The sequence below is a fragment of the Heterodontus francisci genome, chromosome 4, assembly GCF_036365525.1.
Source record: "Heterodontus francisci isolate sHetFra1 chromosome 4, sHetFra1.hap1, whole genome shotgun sequence".
Classification (NCBI taxonomy): domain Eukaryota; kingdom Metazoa; phylum Chordata; class Chondrichthyes; order Heterodontiformes; family Heterodontidae; genus Heterodontus; species Heterodontus francisci.
Window position 1 is genome coordinate 18,150,243 of NC_090374.1, and position 25,882 is coordinate 18,176,124.

General features: G+C 43.4%; 1 protein-coding gene across 5 annotated transcripts in view; it reads left to right on the plus strand.

The window, feature by feature from the left end:
* Window positions 1–25,882, plus strand: part of add1 (adducin 1 (alpha)) — a 245,963-nt gene that overhangs the window by 37,674 nt on the left and 182,407 nt on the right. The window lies entirely within an intron of this gene.

Below are 25,882 nucleotides of genomic sequence, written 5' to 3' on the forward strand. Positions count from 1 at the left end.
AGCCCAGAGTTAAGGCATGGGATTATCTTGATCTGTATGGTTCAGCTATAGAGCTGGATGACTCTCAGCTGGGCAATTTTTTTTGCGGCACCAGATTAGAAATTCATCAAAGGTTGAACCTATGTCTGTCCAGACTGATGCTACTCATTGATGTAGATCTTTGTTTCATGTGAAATGTTCGAGGATGTTGTGCAAAATGGAATTGTTTGCGCTACACAAATAGGAAAATCTTTCCACTGAACCTTAAATATGTTAATGTCACCAACTTAAGATTTTCATATTGAAAGTTAATTCAGGTTTGAAAATGAGCAAGATCTTGTATTTTTGGGACATAACTAGCCAATAGTTTCAGTTCTGATGGTTACTGACTATTCTCAATTTCTACTTGTTTGATAGAGTAGCTACAGTGCAGCTATACTGTTCAATGGAAAACAGTTTGTCAGATAGTGACTCTAGGGAATTTAAGTTGAAAGATTGTCCCTGGTCTTAAGTGCCTTGAATAGACTTTCTGAAATTCCCCTTCCTCGTCTTTTTGCAATCTGAGGGTAAGCTTGTATAGAGGGAAGCAGGAAATTATAAAGAGAATAAGTGAGTGGACAGAAACTATGGGAGATTTTAAAAAAAAATGTAGGGAAATATGAGGTTTATTCACTTTGGTTCCAGGAAAGACAAATGGCAATATTTTCTTAATGATACAAGATTAGGAGCTGTGCAAGAGGAAAGGGGTTTCAGTATTCATTTGCACTAATCTGTAAATTAGTGCACAAGTACCAAAAGTTATCAAAAAGGCTAATGGATGTTGGCCTTTAATCTCTAGAAGATTCACTTCAAGAAAGAAAATTGTGCTCCCTACCCAAGTGGCATTCTGGGAGTACCTACACGACATGAACTGCGTCAGTTCAAGAAGGCAACTCCCCACCATCTTAAAGGGCAGCTTGGAATGTGCAATAAATGCCGTCCTTGCCAGCAACACCCACATCCTGTGAATGAATAAGTAAATCTGCGCAGAAAATTTTGAACTTTGAAAGTTTTTATAAAGTTTAAGCTTTTGGATTTGAATTGAGATGGAAAAAGCCATTTAAATGCAGTTTGTCTTCAAGTCTGAAACCAGATTCTAGATTTTTTTTTTTGAAATTTGGGTACAACTGTTCTTTGTGTATATATGTTTTAAATTGAACAAAAAAAAAAGTCGACTATGTAGACCAATCAACATTGAGTAAATATTTTAGAAAAGATCAATTGAAAAGTAGTGGTTAGGTGACACCAGGTTTTCTTGTCTGACTTTATATTTGTTCCCTAGTGTATGAAGTTTGGGTTATAAGAAGGGTAGATGAACATAGAACAGTACAGCACAGTACAGGCCCTTCGGCCCACGATGTTGTGCCGAACCTTTAACCTACTCTAAGATCAAACTAACTACCTACCCTTCATTCTACTATCATCCATGTACCTATCCAAGAGTCGCTTAAATGTCCCTAATGTATCTGCTTCTACTACCACTGCTGGCAGCGCATTCCACGCACCCACCTCTCTGTGTAAAGAACCTACCTCTGACATCGCCCCGAAACCTTCCTCCAATCACCTTAAAATTATGCCCCCTGGTGATCGCCCTTTCCGCCCTGGGAAAAAGTCTCTGACTATCCACTCTATCTGTGCCTCTCATCATCTTGTACCCCTCTATCAAGTCACCTCTCATCCTTCTTCGCTCCAATGAGAAAAGCCCTAGCTCCCTCAATCTTTCTTCGTAGGACATGCCCTCCAGTCCAGGCAGCATCCTGGTAAATCTCCTCTGCACCCTCTCTAAAGCTTCCACATCCTTCCTATAATGAGGCGACCAGAACTGAACACAATATTCCAAGTGTGGTCGAATCAGGGCCTTATAGAGCTGCAGCATAACCTCGCGGCTCTTAAACTCAATTCCCCTGTTAATGAAAGCCAACACCATACTCCTTCTTAACAACCCTATCAACTTGGGTGGCAACTTTGAGCGATCTATGGACATGGACCCCAAGATCCCTCTGTTCCTCCACACTGCCAAGAATCCTGTCTTTAAGCCTGTATTCTGCATTCAAATTCGACCTTCCAAAATGAATCACTTCACACTTTTCCAGGTTGAACTCCATCTGCCACTTCTCAGCCCAGCTCTGCATCCTGTCAATGTCCCGTTGCAACCTACAACAGCCTTCCACACTATCCACAACTCCAGCAACCTTCGTGTCATCGGCAAACTTGCTAACGCAGCCTTCCACATCCTCATCCAAGTCATTTATAAAAATCATAAAGAGCAGAGGTCCCAGAACAGATCCTTGTGGAACACCACTGGTCACCGAGCTCCATGCTAAATACTTTCCATCTACTACCACCCTCTGTCTTCTATGGACCAGCCAATTTTGTATCCAGACAGCCATCTTTCCCTGAATCCCATGTCTCCTTACTTTCTGAATGAGCCTACCATGGGGAACCTTATCAAACGCCTTGCTAAAATCCATATACACCACATCCACTGCTCTTCCTTCATCAATGTGTTTTGTCACATCTTCAAAGAATTCAATAAGGCTTGTGAGGCATGACCTGCCCCTCACAAAGCCATGCTGACTCTCTAATCAAACCATGCTTTTCCAAATAATCATAAATCCTGTCTCTCAGAATCCTCTCCAATAATTTGCCCACTACCGACGTAAGACCGACTGGTCTATAATTCCCAGGGTTATCCCTATTCCCTTTCTTGAACAAGGGAACAACATTTGCCACCCTCCAATCATCTGGTACTACTCCAGTGGACAGTGAGGACGCAAAGATCATCACCAAAGGCACAGCAATCTCTTCCCTCGCTTCCCGTAATATCCTTGGGTATATCCCGTCTGGCCCTGGGGACTTCTGTCCTCATATCATTCAAAATTTCCAGCACATCCTCCCTCTTAACCTCAACCTGTTCGGGCATATCAGCCTGTTCCACGCTGTCCTCACAAACGCCCAGGTCTCCCCCTCTAGTGATTGGTTGCACTTTTTTCTGTCAAAAGACAACTGTGCGAGTTTAGTTTGAAGTAGAATATTTATCTCTGACAAATTTTTATTCTTTCACTGGATGTGGGTGTTGCTGGCAAGGCCAGCATTTGTTGCCCATCTCTGATTGCCCTTGACAACTGAATGACTTGCTAGGCCATTTCAGAAGGCAGTTGAGTCAGCTACATTGCTGTGGGTCTGCAGTCACATGTAGGCCAGACTAGGTAAGGGCAGCAGATTTCCTTCCCTAAAGGAAATTGAACCAGATGGATTTCTACAACAATTTATAGTTTCATAGTAATCATGACTGAGACTCTTTTTTTTTTTTCAATTCCAGATTTTTTAAAAATTCAATTTAAATTCCAACTGCTGCTGAGTTGGGATTTTGCTTGTGACCAGTCTCTCAAGTATGTGTTGCTAAAATTGTATAAATGGCTAGTTTGTGTTTTTATGTGCAGTTGAAGCCCTCCACTCACTGATTGCAAATTACAGCAAGACCATTTATTGATTTGAGAATAGTTCTGTCCTGCAGACACTCCGGAAGCTGGGATTTGAGTTTGGTGCTTTTCCAAGTTTAGTAAGTGTTAGCCATCATACTGGTAGCAGAGATTCTGTCAGCCGAAAACATTGACAAGTGCATTCCCAAAATCACAGATTTATACAAATTTTTTTGACTAGCAGTTGAAGGCACAATTTATTTTGGATACTAATTTTAATGAATAAATGAAACGTTAGAAATTGTGACTGGCCACTTTTGGACAAAGTTGATTTCATTGGAGCTGTACTTAGTTCCTTTGCCACTTTTGAGGGGACATGAGTTCTCTCCAGTAAACCACCTTTTAAAAGATATATAAATGCAAATTCTTTTATCGCCCCATGACTAGAATTCTCTAACACACCCCTTGTAAGCCTCCATGACTACCATTCATCCACAATACTGTAGTTTGTCTTTTCACTCATTAAACCCCACATCTCTGCCATCCTGTAATTGCTATGTTCAGCCAACTTACTGTGTTCCAGGAAATCATCCCTCAAATCTGTGCTCATCTTTCCCACAACACTCTTTGAATCTCTCATCAAGTTACCACTTCTGCTACAGCACCAAAATGAAACTAACCAAAGTCACAAATGACATCCTGCATGATTGTGACCACAGCACATTATTCCTCCTTACCCTCTTCAATTTCTTTGCGGCCTTTGACTGTTGATTACCGCTTCCTCCATCACTACTACACTGGTGTCCAACTCTGAAACTGCCCTTACTTGGTTACACTTTTACAGATCCAGTCGAAGCCAAAGTATAGCCAGCCATGGCTAATCTATTGTGAATCAGTGTCTTTGCTAGGAGCTATAGTCAGTTCAAGCTTTTTAAAAAATATTTGTTTGTTGGATGTGAGCTGGCTAGGCCAGCATTTATTGCAATTTGCACACTGTTCAAGGACAATTAGGCAAGCGGAGTGTGGAGATTTGAGTTTGGTGAGTGGAGGAGGAAGATCTTAAACCCTCCAGTATTTGGTTCTTGCTTCAGTGCAGTGGAAGTTACTGGTTGGTGAGTAACTAGTAAGCTATTCTACTTGGAATAAATAATAGCCTGTGAAGATAAGGGATGGCAGGGCAGCTCTGCACAGTGGAATGTGCTGCCTTTGGTACATGGGAAGTCATGGCCGCACCATGTGTCCTGTACAAACACATCTGCAGGAGCTTGAGCTTTGGGATTTGGAACTTGAGCAGCGGTTGGAGTCACTGTTGTGCATCCATGAGGCGGAGAACTAAGTGGATAGCACGTTTAGGGAGGTGGTTACACTGCAGGTTAGGAGCATGCAGGCAGAGAGGGAATGGGTGACTGCCAGGCAGTCAAAGAGAACCAGGCAGGTAGTGCAGGCGTTCCCTGATGAGATCTCACTTGCTAATCTCTTCTATTTTGATACTAGTGAGGGTGATGGTTCCTCAGAGGAGTGGTGTCAGACCCCAGTTTGTTGCTGCACAGGAGGGGCGGAAGAAGGGTGGAAGAGCAATAGTGAAGGGTGACTCGTTAGTGTGGGAAACAGACAGGCGTTTCTGCCGCAGTGACTGTGACTTCAGAATGGTGTGTTGCCTCCCTGGTGCCAGGGTCAAGGATGTAATGGAGCGGCTCCAGGACATTCTTCTGGGGGAAGGTGAACAGCCAGAGGTCATGGTCCATATTGGTACCAGTGACATAGGTAAGAAGGGGGATGAGGGCCTGAAAGCAGATTTTAGGGAGCTAGGAAAGAGATTAAAAAGCAGGACCTCAAAAGCAGTAACCTCGATTACTCCCAGTCCCATGTGCAAGTGAGCATAAGAATAGGAGAATTGAGCAATTGAACACGTGGCTGGAGGAGAACTGGTGTAGGACAGATGGCATCAGATTTGAGATATTGGGACCTGTACAAGATGGACAGGTTGCATCTTGGGACTGGGACAAATATCCTCGCAGGGAGATTTGCTAGTGCTGTTGGGGAGGGTTTAAACTAAACTGTCCGGGGTGGGGCTGAAAGGGAGCTCAATGGAGGGAAACAAAACTGGTAACTTATCAGGGGTGTGGGAACCAGGAGCAAGTATCAGAGGAATACTAAGCTGCACAGAATACTGGGGGAGATAGATAGGAAATAGTATGTTATTACATTGGGTCAGAGTAAGGGAGAAAGTAATGAAGTCTGAATTGGGGTGAATGTGCATGTATGTGAATGCACTGAGTGTTAATAAGACTGGTGAGATACAGGTGCAGATTATCATATGAAAATATGTGGTTATAACAGAGACCTGGCTCAAAGAAGGGCAGGACTGAGTGTTAAATATTCCTGGATACAAGGTGTTCAGGAAAGATAGGAAAGGGAAAAAGTCAGGGGGTGGGGGAGAAAGAGGGGTGGTGGTATTGATTGAGAACATTGCAGTGCTCGAGAAAATGGATGTCCCAGAGGGCTTGAGGACAGCATCAATTTGGATAGAGCTAAGGAACAAAAAAAGGTGTGGTTACATTACTCTGTGTTGTCTGTAGGCCACAGCTAGTGGGAAGGACGTGGAGGAACAAATTTGCAAGGAAATTAGGTGCAAAGATTTGGTTATAATGGGGGACTTTAATTAGCCAAACATAGACTGGGATAATAATGTAAAGGGGCAGTGAGGGGCAAGAGTTCAGAGAGTGTTCAGGAAAATAGTCTACAGTATGTTGCTAGTCCAGGTTCTTGGGAATGAGGTGGGCCAAATCGATCAAGTATCAGCAGGAGAGCATTTGGGGGATAGTGATCATTGGTATCATAAGGTTTAGGCTGACTATGGAAAAAGGACAGAGCAATCCAGGATAAGAATTAACTGGGGGAAGGCCAACTTCAAATGGAGTAAGAATGGAGCTAGGCGAAATAAATTGGAGTCAAAAGCTGGCAGGGAAACTGGTAGATGAACAAATGGGCTACCTTCAAAGAGGAGAGAGTTCTGACATACTCTAGGTATGTTACCTCAAAGGGGAAAAGTAGGGCAAACAAATCCAGAGCTCCTTGGATGACAAAAGAGGTACAGATTAAGATAAGAAAAAGTGTGCTTATGACAGATGCCAGGTAGGAAATACTATTGAGAACCAGGCTGAATATAGAAAGTCCAGAGGGGAAGTGAAAAAGCAAATGAGAAGCAAAGAGAACATGAAAAGAGACTGGCAGCTAGCATTAAAGGAAATTCCAAAGTTTTGTAGAGGCATATAAATAGTAAAAAGGATGGTAAAAGGAGTTAGGCCGATTGGGGACCATAAAAGGGGATTTACACATGGAGGCAGGGGGCATAGCTGAGGTATTAAAATGAATACTTTGCATCTGTCTTTGCCTGCGTTGCTGCATCTTGCTTGGTAATATTGAAAGAGGAGGCAAGTCAATCATTAGAGGGGTTTAAAATTGATAAGTACACTCTATCTTATCCTCCTCCTTAAGTGGATAAAGCACCAGGGCCAGATGAGATGCATCCAAGGATCCAAGTTTGCCAAATGTGGCCGTATGGATTGAGCTCAGGACTCCGAACTAGGGAGTATACTATAGACTGCCAAACAGTCAGAGGGAGATAGTGGAGCAGATATGTAGGCAAATCTGAAGTGCAAGAATAGGGTAGTAATAGGGGATTTTAATTTTAATCCAATATTAACTGGGATAGTTTTAGTGTGAAAGGAATTGAGGGAGCAGAATTGGTGCATTCAGGAGAACTTTTTTGCCCAGGCAGGTGGAAAGAGTAGCAGTGTCTCCAACAAAAGAGGGCACAGTTTTAGACTTCGTTTTAGGAAATGAAGATGGAAGGAGTGGCAGTGGGAGAGCATTTTGGTGGTAATGATCATAATTCAGTCAGTTTTAACATAATGGAAAAGGACAGAGATAGAACAGGAGTTAGAGTTCTCAATTGGGGCAAGGCCAATTTTACTAAACTGAGCAGTAATTTAGTGAACGTGGACTGGAAACAGCTACTTGAAGGTAAATCAATGTCAGAACAGTGGGAGGCATTCAAAGGGGAGATTCAAGGGGTTCAGGGTAAACATGTTCTCACAAAGAACAAGGGTGAGGTGGCCAAATCTAGAGCCCCATGGATGTCAAGGAGCCTGCAGGCAGAAAAGGAAAGCTTATGTCAGACACTCAGAACTCAATACTACAGAAAGCAGAGAGGAGTATAGAAATTGGTGGGGTGAAATCAAAAAGGAAATTTGCTTAGGAAAGCAAAGACGGCATGAAAGAATATTGGCAAGCAAAATCAAGGTGAACCCAAAGATGTTTTATCAATACAGTAAGAGCATAAGTAAGGAGAGAGTAGGACCCATAAAAGACCCAAAAAAGGTAACCTCTGTGTAGGAGTGGAAGATATTAGTATGGTTCTTTATGGATACTCTGCACAAAATTGGGGGACGATGGTGTTATATATACACAATATAGAGCTACTTTATTGTAAGTTAAGGAGGAAGAGTGTGAAGTATTGGATGTGATCAACATAAGGAGAGAGGAAGTATTAATGGGATTAGCATCCTTGAAATTTGATAAATCATCAGAGCCAGATGAAATGTATCCTGGGCTGTTAAAAGAAGCAAGAGAGGATATAGAGGTTCTGAGTCACTTTCCAGTCCAGGTACAGGTGTGGTGCCGGAGGATTGGCGCATTGCTAACGTTATACGTCTGTTTAAAAAAGGAGCGAAGGATAGACCGAATAATTACAGGTCAGTCAGTCTAACCTCTGTAGTGGGCAAATTATTAGAATCTATTGAGACACAGGATAAACTGTCACTTAGAAAAGCACAGGTTAATCAAGGATAGTCAGCATAGATTTAAGGGAAGATCTTGTTTGACCAACTTGATCAAATTTTTTGAAGCAACAAGGAAGATAGATGAGGGTAGTGCAGTTGATGTGGTCTACATGGATTTTAGCAAGGCTTTTGACCAGGTCCCACATGGCAGACTGGTTTTAAAAAAAAAAACTAAAATCCCATGGGATCCAGGGAAATGCAACATGGTGGATACATAATTGGTTCAGTGGCAGGAAACAAAGGGTAATTGTTGACAGCCGATTTTGCGACTGGAGGATGGTTTCCAGTGGCATTCTGCAGGGCTCAGTACTGGTTCCCTGCTCTTTGTGGTGTGTATTAATGATTTGAATGTAAACGTAGGGGGTATGATCAAGAGGTTTGCGGACGACAAAGATTGGCCATGTGGTAGATAGCGAGGAGGATATCTGTCGGCTGCAGGAAGATATTGATGGTCCGGTCAGATGGGTAGAAAAGTGGCAAATGGAATTCAACCTGGAAAAGTGTCAGATGTATTTAGGAAGGTTAAACAAGGCAAAAGAATACATGATTAATGGGAAAATACTGAGAAGTGTCTACACATGGAGTGAATGTCCACAGATCGATAAGGTGGTTAAGAAGACATATGGAATCCTTTCCTTTTCTTAGCCAAGGTATAGAATACAAGAGCAGGGAGGTTATGCTGGAACTGTATAACTCATTGGTCAGGCCACAACTTGAGTACTGTTTGTAGTTCTGGTTACATTACTGAAAGGATGTAATTGCACTAGAGAGGGTACAGAGGAGATTTAAGAGGATGTTGTCAAAACTGGAAAAATTCAGCGATGAAGAAAGATTGGATAGGCTGGGGTTGACCTCCTTGGAAGGAAGGGAGAAGGCTGAGGAGAGATCTGATTGAAATGTACACATTTTTGAGGGATCTGGATAGAGTGGAGGTGATAGTGAGGCCTATTTACCTTAGCAGAGAGGTCAGAGATGAGGGGGCATAAAGTGATTAGTAGAAAAATTAGAGGAGATGAGGAAAACACTTTTCACCCAGAGGGTGGTGATGGTCTGGAGCTCACTGCCTGAAAGGATAGTTGAGGCAGAGACCCTCAACTCATTCAAAAGGAGTCTGGATAGGTACCTCAAGTGCTGTAAGCAGCGGGGCTACGGACCAAATGCTGGAAGGTGGGATTAGGAAAGATGGATTGTTTTTCAGCCGGCACAGACGCAATGGGCTAAGTAGCCTCTTTCTGTGCTTTAAACTTTCTATGATTCTGAGAGAAATGAGGGTGGAAATTCCAGAGGCACTGGCCATAATTTTTCAGTTTTAGACTTGGGGGTGGTGCTAGAGGACTGGAGAATTGCAAACGTTACAACCTTGCTCAAGGAAAAGTGTAAAGATAAGCCCAGCAACTACAGGCCAGTCAGTTTAAGTTCAGTGGTGGGAAAACTTCCAGAAAAAATAATTTGACATAATCAATAATCACATGGACAATTGTGAATTACTTAAGGAAAGCTAGCATGGATTTATTAGGGAAAATTGTGTTCAACTAACTTGCTGGAGTTTTTGAGGTGGTAAGAGGGTTGATGAGGCCAGTGCTGCTGTTGTGTATATATGGACTTTCAAAAGACGTTTGATGCAGTGCCACACAAGAGACTTGTAGCTCATGGAATAGAAAAGGGAGGTTAGCAATATGGATACGAAATTGGCTGAGTGACAGGAAACAAAGAATAGTGGTTAATGGATGTTGTTCAGGTTGGAGGAAGATTTGTAGTGGAATTCCCCAGGAGGCAGTATTGGGACCCTTGCTTTTCCTGACATATTAATGACCGAGACCTTGGTGTACAGGGCACAAATTCAAAGTTTGCAGATTGTATGAAACTTGGAAGCATTGTGAACTGTGAGGAGGATAGTGTAGAACTTCAAAAGGACTTAGACAAGTTGTTGTAATGGGCAGACAGGTGGCAGATGAAGTTCAATGCAGAGAAATGTGAAGTGATTCATTTTGGTAAGAAGAACATGGAGGCAATATAAAATAAAGGGTAAAATTCTAAAGGGGGTGCAGAAGTAGAAGGACCTAGGTATATACGTGCATAAGTCATTGAAGGTGGCAGGAAAGGTTGAGAGCGGTTAATAAAGCATACAGTATTCTGGGCTTTATTAATGGGGGCATAGAGTATAAGAGCAAGGAAGTTATGTCGAACTTGGATAAAACACTAGTTCGACCTCCGCTGGAGTATTTGTATCCAGTTCTGGGCACCGCACTTGAGGAAAGACGTGAGGGCATTGGAGAGAGTACAGAAAAAAGTCACAAGAATGGTTCCAAGGATGAAGAACTTCAGTTATGAAGATAGATTGCAGAAGTTGGGACTGTTTTCCTTGGAGAAGAGAAGGCTGAGGGGTGATTTGATAGAGGTATTCAAAATTATGAGGGGTCTGGACAGAGTAGATAGAGAAACCATTCCCACTCATGAAAAGATGGAGAATGAGAGGGCACAGATTTAAAGTATTTGGTAAGAGAAGCAGAAGTGACATGAACAGCTTTTTCAAGCAGCAAGTGATTAAGGTCTGGAATGCACTGCCTGAGTGTGGTGGAGGCAGGTTCAATTGAAGCATTCAAAAGGGAATTAGTTATATGAAAAAGAATATGCAGGTTTATGGGGAGAAGGCGAGGGAATGGAACTGAGGGAAATGCTCTTTCAGAGAGCTAGTGTAGACAAGATGTGCCGAATGGCGGCCTCCTGCATTGTTATGATTGTGATTCTCTGAAGGTGGTGGTGAGCTGCCTTCTTGAACCACTACAGTCCTTGGGGTGTAGGTACACCAACAGTGCTGTTAGGAAGGGAGTTCCAGGATTTTGACCCAGTGAGTGAAGGAACGGCAATATAGTTGGAAGTCTGCACTGAGTGCTGCATGAGGGCAGTCTGTGACTAAGGGAGTTGGGGGAAGAGTGGATTTTAAGGGTTAATCTTCCAAGCCTAGTTTGTATTTTGTTTACAGAATCAGAATTGTTGCAGTGCAGAAGGAGGCCATTCAGCCCAATTCACCTAATGCCAGTCCCCTGCCTTTTCCCCGTAACCCTGCACATTCTTGCTTTTTAGCTAACAATCTAATTCCCTTTCGAATGCCTCGATTGAACCTGCCTGCAATACACTCAAGCAGTGCATTCTAGATCCTAACCACTTGCTGCATACAGAAGTTTTTCCTCATGTCACTTTTGCCAATCACTTTAAATCTAAAATAAAAATCATATATCTTTTCTTTGACACAGCATTGAATTTGGAAACAGGAACTTCTCAGGACCAGTTGAAGCTGCAAAGAACCATTAGCAATTAACTGAAATTTTCTTTTTCTTTCTTTCTTTTGGGCCTCCTTATCTTGAGAGACAATGGATACGCGCCTGGAGGTGGTCAGTGGTTTGTGAAGCAGCGCCTGGAGTGGCTATAAAGGCCAATTCTAGAGTGACAGGCTCTTCCATAGGTGCTGCAGAGAAATTTGTTTGTCGGGGCTGTTGCACAGTTGGCTCTCCCCTTGCGCCTCTGTCTTTTTTCCTGCCAACTACTAAGTTCTTCGACTCGCCACATTTTAGCCCTGTCTTTATGGCTGCCCGCCTGAAATTACTGTTTAAGTTAAGAGGCATGTTAAGTTTCTTAAAGTTTTAAACACAGGCATACAAGCTCTGAGTAGCTGTAGCTAATTAATTAGGTAGCTAGCTGAAAGGTAAGGGCATAGAGAACGTAGAAGCGGAGAGGCCTCAGCCCTTGCAGTTGAGCAACAAGTTCAAGGTTATTGCAGCTTTTATGGACAAGAGCGACGGCTGTAGTGTGGATGAGCAGACTGACTATGGTACAGGAAGCTGTTCAAGTGGGGGGAGCAAAAAGGAAAGGAGTGGTCGGGGACAGTAGAGTGAGGGGCATTGACGCTGTTCTTCACTGTAGCAAGGAGTGAGAGTCCAGAAGGCTGTGTTGCTTGCCTCGTGCCAGGGTTCGGGATATGTGCTCAGGGCTGGAGTAAATCAGCAGACAAGGCTAGAGGTTACGAAAATAATAAGGCTCTGTATCTGAAGGCACGTAGCATTCGAAACAGAACAGATGAATTGAGAGCGCAAATAGAAATAAATAAGTACGATCTGATAGCCATTACAGAGACATGGCTGCAATCCGGCATAGATTGGGACCTGAATATTGAAGAGTAAATGACATTTAGGAAGGACAGGAAACTAGGAAAAAGTGGGGTGGGGGGGGGGGTGGGTGGGGTGGCTCTGTTAATTAACAATGATATCAGCACAATAGGGAGGGATGATCTATTTTCAGGAAACCAGGATATAGAAGCAGTTTGGATCGAGATGAGATGATGGCAAGAAGTCACTTGAAGTGTGAACAGGTCCCTTAACAGTAACCACATGGTAGGATGGGGGTTTAAATAAATAATGGGTGCCTGTCAGAAAGGTACGGTGATAATCATGGGGGATTTTAATCCACATCTAGATTGGGGAAAAATTAGATGGGCAAAGGTAGTAGCCTAGATGAGTTCATAAAATGTTTTTGGGATAGTTTCTTAGAACAGCACATTCTGGAGCCAACGAGAGAGCAGGCTATACTAGACCTGGTATTGTGCAATGTGATAAGATTAATTAATGACCTCATAGTTAAGGTGCCCCTAGGCAGCAGCGATCACAATAGGATTGAATTTTACATTCAGTTTGAGGGAGAGAAGAGTGGGTCCAAGACTAGTATTTTAAACTTGAACAAGGGCAATTATGAGGGCATGAAAGCAGCTAGCAAAGGTGAACTGGCAAAGTAGGTTAAGGGATAGATCCGTATAAAGATGCAGTAGGGGATATTTCAGAATGCACAGAATAAATGCTTTCCAATGAGAGAGGATCCACCATCCATGGTTAACTAAAAAAGTTAGATAGTATCAAACTTAAAGCATATAATTGTGCAAAGGTCAGAAGATTTGACAATATAAAAAGCAGCAAAGAATGACTACAAGAGGAAAAATTAGTTTCGAGAGAACGCTGGCGAGAAATGTGAAGACACAGTAAGTTTCCATAGATTTAAAAAAAGTTGACTTGAGCATTGGTCCTATAGAAAGTGAGTCTGGAGAATTAAGAAGGGAAAATAAGGACATGGCAGATGAATTGAACAGGTATTTTGCATCAGTCTTCACCATAGAATATACAAGTAACATCCCAGAATTAGCTGTAAGTCACGAAATGGAAGGGAGGGAGGGACTCAGGGAAAATTACAATCACCAGGGAGGTGGTACTGAGCAAATTGTTGGAGCTGCAGGCTGACAAGTCCCTGGGTCCTGATTGACTTCATTTTAGGGTGTTAAAAATAGTGGCTGGTGAGATAGTTGATGCATTGGTTTTAATTTTCCAAAATTCCCTAGATTTGGAGAAGGTTCAATTAGATTGCAAAATAGCCACTGTAACTCATTTATTCAAAAAGGGAGGGAGACAGAAAGCAGGAAACTACAGGCCAGTTGGCTTAACATCTGCCACAGGGGAAATGCTAGCTATTAAAGAAGTAGGGGAATTTAGGAAAAGTTCAAGGTAATCGGGCAGAATCAACATGGTTTTGTGAAAGGGAAATCATGTTTAACCAATTTATTGGAGTTCTTTTGAGGGAGTTACATGTGCTGTGGATAAAAGAGAACCAGTGGATGTATTGTACTTTGATTTCCAGAAGGCATTTGATAAGGTGCCACATCAAAGGTTATTGCGGAAGATAAAAGCTCATGGTGTAAGGGATAACATTGGCATGGATAGAAGATTGGCTAGCTAACAGTAAACAGTAGGCATAAATGGGCCATTTTCTGGTTGGCAAGATATAACTAGTGGTGTGCCACAGAGATCAGTGCTGGGGCCGCAACTTTACAGTTTATATAAATGACTTGGATGAAGGGACCGAAGGTATTGCTAAATTTGCTGATGACACAAAGATGGATATGAAGAAGACATAAGGGGGCAAGTGTGTGGGCAAAGACCTGGCAGATGGAGTATGATGTGGGAAAATGTGAAATGGTCCATTTTGGCAGGAGGAATTAAAAGTACCTAAATGGGAGATTGCAGAGCTCCGATGCAGAGGGATCTGGGTGTCCTAGTGCATGAATCGCAAAAGATTAGTATGCAGGTACAGCACGTAATTAGGAAAGCTAATAGAATGTTATCGTTTATCGCGAGGGGAATTGTATACAAAAGTGGGGAGATTATGCTTCAGCTATTCAGGGCATTGGTGAGACCACATCTGGAGTACTGTACAGTGGTCTCATTTAAGGAAGGATGTAAATGCATTGGAAGCAATTCAGAGAAGGTTCACTAGACTAATAGCTGGAATGTGCAAGTTGTTGGATGAGGAAAAGTTGGACAGGCTAGGCTTGTATCTGCTGGAGTTTAGAAAGAGGCGATTTGATTGAAACATAACATTCTGAGGGGTCTTGACAGGGTGGATGTGGAAAGGATGTTTCCTCTTGGAGAATCTAGAACTAGGGGTCACGTTAAAAATAAGGCATCGCCCATTTAAGAGGAGAATTTTTTTTGAGAGTCTTTGGAACTCTTCCTCAAAAGGTAGTGGAAGCAGAGGCTTTGAATATTTAAGGCAGAGGTGGATAGATCCTTGATAAGCAAGGACATAAGGTTATTGGAGGTAGCAGGAATCTGGAGTTGAGGTTACAATCAGATCAGCCATGATTGTATTGAATGGTGGAGCAGGCTGAAGGGGCTGAGTGGCCTACTCCTGCTCCTAATTCGTATGCAAGTCAGGAATGTGTGTAGCTTGGAAGAGAACATGCAGGTTGTGGTGTATCCATGTACCTGCTGCCCTTGTCATTCTAGGTGGTAGAGGTCACAGGTTTTGAAGGTGCTGTCGAAGGAGCGTTGATATGTTGCTGTAATGCATCTTGTATATAGTGTACAATGCTGCCACTTTACGTCAGTGGTGGAGGGAGTGAATGGTGGTGGGTGGGGTGCCAAAACAAGCAGGCTGCTTTATCCTGGATGGTGTCGAGCTTCTTGAGTGCTGTTGGAGCTGCACCCATCCAGGCACATGGAGAGTATTCCATCGCTCCTAGCTTGTACCTTGTAGATGGACAGGCATTAGGGTGACGGGAAGGGAGTTGCTCACTGCAGAATTCCCAGCATCTGACCTGCTCTTGTAACCATGGTATTGATGTGGCTGATCCAGTTCAGTTTCTGGTCAATGGTGATCCCCAGGATGATGGTGAGACATTCAGTGATGGTAATGCCATTGAATGTCAAGGGGAGATGATTAGATTTTTTTTTTAGGGATGATGATTGCCTGGCACTTGTGTGGTGCGAATGTTACTTGCCGCTTAGCAGCCCAAGCCTGGATGTTGTCCAGGTCTTGCTACATATTGACATGGGCTGCTTCAGTAGCTGAAGAGTTACAAATGGTGCTGAACATTGTGCAATCAGCAGCAAACATCCCCACTTCTGACCTTATGACAGAGGGAAGGTCATTGATGAAGCAGCTGAAGATGGTTGGGCCTAGGACACTATCCTGAGGAACTCCTGTAGTGATGCCCTGGGACTGAGTTGTCTGGCCTCTAACAACCACAACCATCTTCCTATGCGCTAGTATCACTCCAACCAACGGAGAATTTTCCCCAGATTCCCTTGACTCCAGTTTTGCGAGGGCTCCCTGATGCCATACTTGGTCAAATGCTGTCTTAATGTCTAGGGCAGTCACTCTCCTCACCTCCTGGAGATCGGCTCTTTTGTCAGTGTTTGGACCAAGGCTGTAATGAGGTCAGGAGCTGAGTGGCCCTGGCAGAACCCAAACTGAGCATCAATGAGCAGGTTATTGCTGAGCTAGTGCTGCTTGATAACACCGTCAACAACCCCTTCCATCACTTTGCTGCTGATTGGGGGGGTGCAATTGGCCAGGTTAGATTTGTCCTGCTTTTTGTGGACAGGACATACCTGGGCAATTTTCCATATTGCCGGGTAGATGCCAGTGTTGTAGTTGTACTTGAACAGCTTGGCTGGGGAACGGTTAGTTCTAGGGCACAGGTCTTCCTTACTAGTGCAGGAATGTTGTCCGGGCTTGTGGCCTTTGCAGTATGCCTTCAACCATTTCTTGATATCGCGGAGTGAATTGGGATGGCTGAAGACTGGCATCTGGGGACTTCAGAAGGAGGCAGAGATGGATCATCCACTTGGCAGTTTTGGCTGAAGATGGATGTAAATTCTTAGCATTGTCTTTTGCCCTGTTGTGTTGGGCTCCATCGTTGAGGATGGGGCTATTTGTGGAGCCGCCCCCTGCTGCCATTGTTTAATTGACCACCACCATTCATGACTGGATGTGGCAGGACTGCAGAGCTTTGATCTGGTCAGTTGGTTGTGGGATCACTTAGCCCTGTCTCTTGCATGCTGTTTGGCATGCAAGTAGTCCTGCTAGAGCTTCACCTGGCTGACATTGAGGTATGCCTGGTGCTGCTCCTGGCATGCCCTCCTACACTCTTCATTGATTATAGCTGTAGTAAATGTTATTCAAATATAATTCACAATGTTGGAACATTTTAGGGGTGAAAGTGCAGTGAATTGGCCCACTAAATATTGCTAATACTGTAGTCTTTTGATGAAAAATGAAGTAAAATTTAACTACAGTGTGATTTATTTATTTCCTCTTAAATTGCACAAATTTTACAATTCCCATAGCAACCTAATATCAACTGCACCTAATCAAAAGCAGTTATGTCTAACCTCCATATAATGTAAGCTTCACTAAATCTAGGGACCTATCTAAATTAAAATATGGATAATCTGCAACAGTCCCATTACTTCCTCCTGAAAATGTTGCACTTTAGAAATATTCCGAAGTTAACAAAATGGCAACTGGGGAGTGCCATTGGTTTGTTAAAGTTGTTTTTTTTAAAAACAAGGTTCAGTTGGGCGGCGCAGTGGTTAGCACCGCAGCCTCACAGCTCCAGCGACCCGGGTTCAATTCTGGGTACTGCCTGTGCGGAGTTTGCAAGTTCTCCCTGTGACTGCGTGGATTTCCACCGGGTGCTCCGGTTTTCTCCCACAGCCAAAGACTTGCAGGTTGATGGGTAAATTGGCCATTGTAAATTGCCCCTAGTGTAGGTAGTTGGTAGGAGAATTGAGGGAAGATGGGGATGTGGTAGGGAATATGGGATTAATGTAGGATTAGTATAAGTGGGTGGTTGGCACAGACACGGTGGGCCGAAGGGACTGTTTCAGTGCTGTATCTCTCTATGATGTGTGTGGTAGCTATGTACTTCCAGTTGTCACAATTTAAGTCATTCTTTAAATCAACTTGTATAAATGTAAACAATAGGCAGTTATTTAAAAGTAATTAATTTCAATAATTGGGAAGTCTTTGCCTTTCATTGTTGAACACCTCCCACCTCTGGTGGGATTATGGTACATGTTGCATGTGTTTGCATTTACTGGATGGTTTAAAACGCTACTTTTCAAACTTTTGCTCAATAATTGAATTCCAATGGTCACTTTGCCTATCCAAGCATCACTCATAGCTACCTGATCAGTTCACCACTGTTTTAGGATGTACTGTTATCACATTAGGGATGGGCAATAAATGCTGGCCTGGCCAGTGATGCCCACATCCCATGAAACAAATAAAAAAAATTCTTGGAGAATAGAGTAGGCTTTAGCTCTGTATAGTATTGACTTCCACTTGTGTAATATAATGGTAGATTCATCAGTATATTGTCATGCCAGGTCACCACCTGCCAAGAATGAGGCACATTAATTTTGTCATGAACATTGATTTTAAACTGTTACTAGAGTGAAGAAAGGACATGTTAAACAGATCAGCAGTGGCTGGAAAAAGACATTTGCATATTAACAGACAGTGCTTGGAAGGACAAAAGGACCATTCCTTGACACATTCAACCCACAATGGACCATGATCACCAGGTATTGTATGTGAGAGGAGCATTTCAGAGACTGCTAAGGTGATACAATTCAAGATGTGGTCAGACCAGTTAGTCACATGATTAACCTGCTTGGCAACCTGGGTTTTTCTGAATTGTACAAACACTTTGAACTCTGTTGGCTCCTGGAGCTATACTGTGTATAGTACTGGTCGCCACACTATAGGAAAGATGTAATTACACTGGAGAGGGTGCAGAGGAGATTTACCAGGATGTTGCCTGGGCTGGAGATTTCAGCTGTGAAGAGAGACTGAATAGGCTAGGGTTGTTTTCCTTCGAGCAGAGAAGGCTGAGGGGGGACCTGATTGAGGTATACAAAATTGAGGGGCATAGATAGGGTAGATAAACATTTTCCCTTGGTGGAGGGGTCAGTAACCAGGGGGCATAAATTTAAGGAAAGGGGCAGGAGGTTTAGAGGGGACTTGAGGAAATATTCAGTGGTTGGAATCTGGAACACTGCCTGAAGGGGTGTTAGAGGCAGGAATCCTCAACATTTCAAGTAATATTTAGATGAGCACTTGAAACACCATAACTCACAAGTGCTGGAAAATGGGATGAGAATAGATGGGCTTGATGGCCAGCATGGACACGGTGGACTGAAGGGCCTGTTTCTGTGCTGTATGACTATGACAAGCCTCTGAATCCACTGAAGACACATGAACCCCAAGAGAAAAGTCTCTCCACCACCTTCAAGGGCAATAAGGGTTGGGCATGAACGAATAATAACTATCGATGTAACTGAAGTCTTTCATCCCTGGAACCATTCTCTTAAATCTTTAATTTTTTCCTGAGATGTGGGAGTCGCTGGCAAGGCCAGTATTTGTTACCTATCTGCAATTGCCCTTGACAACTGAGTGGCTTACTAGGCCATATCAGAGGGCAGTTTAGAGTCAACCATATTACTGTGGGTCTGAAGTCACGTAGGCCAGATGGGTTTTTATGACAATCGATAGTGTCATGAAAACTAGTCTTGGTAATGGTTTCAATTCCAGAATTTTATTTATTGAATTTAAATTCCACTGCTAGCCTATCTGTCCGGTTGCAGTTGATTGGTATCCTCCTCACTGTTTGCCATACCTTCAAGTTTGCTATCATTGGTAATCTTGAAATTTTACTCTTCCGATATCCAAGTCATTTATGTCAAAGAAAGCAGTAGTCCTAGCACTGAACCTTGGGAACATCACTGCCTACCAATACCCAGTCTGAAAACAACAGTTTACCACAACTTGCTGTTTTGTCCTTCAGCCTTTTTAAAAAAAAAAATCCAAGCTGACACTGATCCTCTTATCCTCAATTTTGTTAACCAGCCTTTTGTGGTACTTTGTCAAATGCTTTCTTAAAATCTAAACAGACAACAAATGCATTCCCTTCAACCTTCTGTGTTACTTAAAAAATTCAATTAGATTAGTCAAGCACGATCTACCTTTTACAAATCATTGGCTGTCTTTTTAATGAACTCAAACCTCTCAAAGCCTGTTTCTTTTCCTGATTATTTCTAAAACCTTACCTACCATGGATGTTAAACTGACTGGCTTGTAGTTAGAAGGAATGTCCTTACACCCTTGCTACTTTCCAATATGGCGCAGTGGTAATGTTACTGGGCTAGTAATCCAGAGGCTCGGGCTAATGCTCTGGGGACATGGGTCCAAATCCCATCACAGCAGATGGTGAAATTTAAATTCAATTAATAAATCTGGAATTAAAAGCTAGTCTAATGGTGACCATTGAAACCATTGTCGATTGTTGTTAAAAACCCATCTGGTTTACTAATGTCCTTTTTAGGGAAGGAAATCTGCTGTCCTTACCTGGTCTAGCCTACATGTGACTCCAGACCCACAGCAATTTGGTTGACTCTTGCATGCCCTCTGAAATAGCCTCGCAAGCCACTCAGTTTCTCAAGGACAAATAGGGTGGGTAATAAATGCTGGCCTAGCCAGCGATGCCCACATTGCATGAACAAATTTTTTAAAAATCCACGACACCTCAAACATAAGGACGATATGCACTTATTAAAATTTCATCTGCCCATTTCACCAGCCAGTCTGTCTAATACGATTCTTGTCAGTTATACCAAGTTATTGGCAACTTTTGAAATTGTGCCCTATACACCCAGGTCCAAAAGGTTCTGATGAAAGGTCTCAGACCTGAAACGTTAACCATTTCTCCTCAGCAGATGCTGCCTGACCTGAGTATTTCTAGCATTTCCTGTTTTGTTGTGCATTGGAATAGTCAAGTCTGGAAGTAACAAAAGCACGGTAGAGGGTTTCAGTAGCAGATAAGCTGAGACGGGCAAAGTTACAAAGGTGAAAATAGGTGATGGAGCAGATATGTGATCAAAAGCTCATCTTCAGGTCATATACACAAACAGAGATTGCAAACAAATTGGTCTAGACTCAGACTACTGCCAGGGAGAGGGATGGAGTCAGCAGCTGGAGTACGGAGTTTGGAGTGGGGACTGAAAACACTGGCTTCAGTCTTTCCAATATTTAATTGGAGGATATTTCTGCTTATCGCACTACTTTTCTGCATATCCAGTACTGGATATGCAGAAAAGTAGTGTGATAATTTAGCAACAGTGGAGGCATTGAGAGATGTGTGATGAGGCAGAGCTGGGTGTTGTCGGGGTACATATGAAAACTAATGCTGCACTTTTGGATGATGTCGCTGCAGATCAGAAATAGGAGGGGGCCAAGGATAAAATCATGAGCTTCAACTTTCCAAAGCCTGTATGCCATCTACAAGACAGAAGTCAGGAGTGTGATGGAATACTCTCCACTTGCCTAAACAATGCTCGACACCACCCAAGACAAAACAGTCTGCTTGATTGGCACCCCTTCCACCACATTAAACATTCACACCCTGCCCCACCAATGCACAATGGCAGCAGTGTGTACCATCTAGAAGAGGCAGTACAGCAACTGGTCGAGGCTCCTTTGACAGTACCTTGCAACCTGCGACCTCTAACACCTAAAGGTGCATGGGAGCATCACCATCTACAAGTTCCTTTCAAAGTCACACCATTCTGACTTGGAACTATATCATTGCTCCTTCACAGTCAGTCACTGGGTCAAAATCCTGGAACTCTCACCCTAACAGTGCTGTGGGTGTACCTACGCCACATGGACAATAGTGGCTCAAGGAGGCAGTTCATCACCTTTTTGAGGACAATTCGAGATGGGCAATTAAATGCTGGCCTTACAAGCAATGCTTACACTTTAAGAATAAATTAAGAATGCTGTCTTTTGGGAGATAAATTATCAACTGCCTTCTGCAAGTAACAATCATAACCATTTTGTGTTCCACTACTTTAAATCACCTCTTCAGAAATTTCAGTAGGGTTCATACAGTTGTAGCAAGACTTCCCTACTTGTGTACTGCATCCCCCTTGCAATAAACATTCCATTTGCCTTCCTAATTACTTGCTGAACCTATTATGCTAACTTTGATTAGAGTACAAGGTCACCCAGATCCCTCTATCACAGCATTCTGCAGTCTCTCTCCATTTAAATATTCTGCTTTTCTATTTCTGCCAAAATGGACAACCTGTCATTTTCCCACATTATACTCCATTTGCCAAATCTTTGTCCACTCACTTAACCTATCTATATCCCTTTGCAGACTGTCCTTCTCACAACTTGCTTTGTCAGCAAATTTGGTTACAATGCATTCAGTCTCTTCATCCAAGTCGTTAATATAGATTGCAAATAGTTGAGGCCCCAGCACTGATGTGGTCCACTAGTTACAATTTTCTAACCTGAAAATGACCCATTTATCCTGACTTTCCTGTTAGCCACCTTTTCTGTGGCATTTTAAATCCTTTGATTAGAGGATTAAGGCTCACCAGGGGAAGGCAGCAGTAGCCAGGTTCATGGCACTGTGGCTGGCTCTGCTGTTCGGAAGGGCGGGAAAAAGAGTGGAAGGGCTATAATCATAGGGGATTCGATTGTAAGGGGAGTAGATAAGCGGTTCTGTGGTCGAAAATGAGACTCCCAAATGGTATGTTGCCTCCCAGGTGCATGGGTCGGGGATGTCTCCGATCGGCTGCAGAACATTCTGAAAGGGGAGGGTGAACAGCCAGTTGTCATTGTGCACATAGGCACCAATGATATAGGTAAAAAAAGGGATGAGGTCCTACAAGCAGAATTTAGGGAGTTAGGAGCCAAGTTTAAAAAGTAGGACCTCAGAGGTAATAATCTCAGGATTGCTACCAGTGCCACGTGATAGACCGAGTAGAAATGAGAGAATCGTCAGGATGAATGTGTGGCTTGAGAGATGGTGCAGGAGGGAGGGGTTCAGATTTTTGGGACATTGGGACCGGTTCTGGCGGAGGTGGGACTATTACAAATTGGACGGTCTACACCTGGGCTGGACTGGAACCAATGTCCTTGGGGGTGCTTTTGCTAATGCTGTTGGGGAGGGTTTAAACTAATGTGGCAGGGGGATGGGAACCAAATGAGGTCAGTGAACAGTAAGGAGGTAGTAACTAAAGCCTGTAAGGAACTAGATAATGAAGTCAGCGTGACTAAGGGAAAGAGTAGACAGGGAGCAGATGATGAACGCAAAGGGACTTGTGGTCTGAGGTGCACTTGTTTTAATGCAAGAAGTGTAGTAGGTAAGGCAGATGAACTTAGGGCTTGGATTAGTACCTGGGAGTATGATGTTATTGCTATTAGAGACTTGGTTGAGGGAAGGGCATGATTGGCAACTAAATATCCCAGGATATCGATGCTTCAGGCGGGATAGAGAGGGAGGTAAGAGGTGGAGGAGTTGCATTACTGGTCAAAGAGGATATCACAGCTGTGCTGAAGGAGGGCACTATGGAGGACTCGAGCAGTGAGGCAATATGGGCAGAACTCGGAAATAGGAAGGGTGTGGTAACAATGTTGGGGCTGTACTACAGGCCTCCCAACAGCGAGCGTGAGATAGAGGTACAAATATGTAAACAGATTATGGAAAGATGTAGGAGCAACTGGGTGGTGGTGATAGGAGATTTTAATTTTCCCAACATTGACTGGGATTCACTTAGTGTTAGAGGTCTAGATGGAGCAGAATTTGTAAGGAACATCCAGGAGGGATTTCTAGAGCAGTATGTAAATAGTCCAACTCGGGAAGGGGCCATACTGGACCTGGTGTTGGGGAATGAGCCCGGCCAGATGGTTGAAGTTTCAGTCGGGGACTACTTTGGGAATAGTGATCACAATTCCGTAAGTTTTAGAATACTCATGGACAAAGACGAGAGTGGTCCTAAAGGAAGAGTGCTAAATTGGGGGAAGGCCAACTATACCAAAATTCGGCAGGAGCTGGGGAATGTAGATTGGGAGCAGCTGTTTGAAGGTAAATCCACATTTGATATGTGGGAGGCTTTTAAAGAGAGGTTGATTAGCGTGCAGGAGAGACGTGTTCCTGTGAAAATGAGGGGTAGAAATGGCAAGATTAGGGAACCATGGATGACAGGTGAAATTGTGAGACTAGCTAAGAGGAAAAAGGAAGCATACATAAGGTCTAGGCGGCTGTAGAAACATGAAGCTTTGAAGGAATATCGGGAATGTAGGACAAATCTGAAATGAGGAATTAAGAGGGCTAAAAGGGGTCATGAAATATCTTTAGCAAACAGGGTTAAGGAAAATCCCAAAGCCTTTTATTCATATACAAGGAGCAAGAGGGTAACTAGAGAAAGGATTGGCCCACTCAAGGACAAAGGAGGAAAGTTATGCGTGAAGTCAGAGAAAATGGGTGAGATTCTAAACGAGTACTTTGCATCGGTATTCACCGAGGAGAGGGACATGACGGATGTTGAGGTTAGGGACAGATGTTTGATTACTCTAGGTCAAGTCGGCATAAGGAGGGAGGAAGTGTTGGGTATTCTAAAAGGCATTAAGGTGGACAAGTCCCCAGGTCCGGATGGGATCTATCCCAGGTTACTGAGGGAAGCGAGAGAGGAAATAGCTGGGGCCTTAACATATCTTTGCAGCATCCTTAAACACGGGTGAGGTCCCAGAGGACTGGAGAATTGCTAATGTTGTCCCCTTGTTTAAGAAGGGTAGCAGGGATAATCCAGGTAATTATAGACCGGTGAGTCTGACGTCAGTGTTAGGGAAGCTGCTGGAGAAGATACTGAGGGATAGGATCTATTCCCATTTGGAAGAAAATGGGCTTATCAGTGATAGGCAACATGGTTTTGTGCAGGGAAGGTCATGTCTTACCAACTTAATAGAATTCTTTGAGGAAGTGACAAAGTTGATTGATGAGGGAAGGGCTGTAGATGTCATATACATGGACTTCAGTAAGGCGTTTGATAAGGTTCCCCATGGTAGGCTGATGGAGAAAGTGAAGTCGCATGGGGTCCAGGGTGTACTAGCTAGATGGATGAAGAACTGGCTGGGCAACAGGAGACAGAGTAGCAGTGGAAGGGAGTTTCTCAAAATGGAGACGTGTGACCAGTGGTGTTCCACAGGGATCCGTGCTGGGACCACTGTTTGTGATATACATAAATGATTTGGAGGAAAGTATAGGTGGTCTGATTAGCAAGTTTGCAGACAACACTAAGATTGGTGGAGTAGCAGATAGTGAAGGGGACTGTCAGAATACAGCAGAATATAGATCGATTGGAGAGTTGGGCAGAGAAATGGCAGATGAAGTTCAATCAAGGCAAATGCGAGGTGATGCATTTTGGAAGATCCAATTCAAGAGTGAATTATACAGTTAATGGAAAAGTCCTGGGGAAAATTGATGTACAGAGAGATTTGGGTGTTCTGGTCCATTGTTCCCTGAAGGTGGTAACGCAGGTAAATAGAGTGGTCAAGAAGGCATACGGCATGCTTTCCTTCATCGGACGGGGTATTGAGTACAAGAGTTGGCAGGTCATGTTACAGTTGTATAGGACTTTGGTTCAGCCACATTTGGAATACTGCGTGCAGTTCTGGTCGCCACATTACCAAAAGGATGTGGATGCTTTGGAGAGGGTGCAGAGGAGGTTCACCAGGATGTTGCCTGGCATGGAGGGCGCTAGCTATGAAGAGAGGTTGAGTAGATTAGGATTATTTTCATTAGAAAGACGGAGGTTGAGGGGGGACCTGATTGAGGTGTACAAAATCATGAGGTGTAGACAGGTTGGATAGCAAGAACCTTTTTCCCAGAGTGGGGGATTCAATTACTAGGGGTCACGAGTTCAAAGTGAGAGGGGAAAAGTTTAGGGGGGACATGCGTGGAAAGTTCTTTACGCAGAGGGTGGTGGGTGCCTGGAACGCGTTGCCAGCGGAGGTGGTAGACACGGGCACGATAGCGTCTTTTAAGATGTATCTAGACAGATACATGAATGGGCAGGAAGCAAAGAGATACAGACCCTTAGAAAATAGGCGACATGTTTAGATAGAGGATCTGGATCGGCGCAGGCTTGGAAGGCCGAAGGGCCTGTTCCTGTGCTGTAATTTTCTTTGGATTTCAAAACAAAGAACGAAGAACAATTACATTATATCTACTGGTTCCCCTTTATCCACCCTGCTTGTTAGATTCTGAGAACTCTAATAAATGTCAACCATGATTTCCCTTTCACAAAACGATGTTGACTCTTCCTGGTTGTATTGTGATTTTTCTAGATGTCCTCTTCAATGATTTTAGCATTTTCCCAAGTTAGAAAGCAGGAATTTGTAGGCCAATTAGCCTGTCTCCCT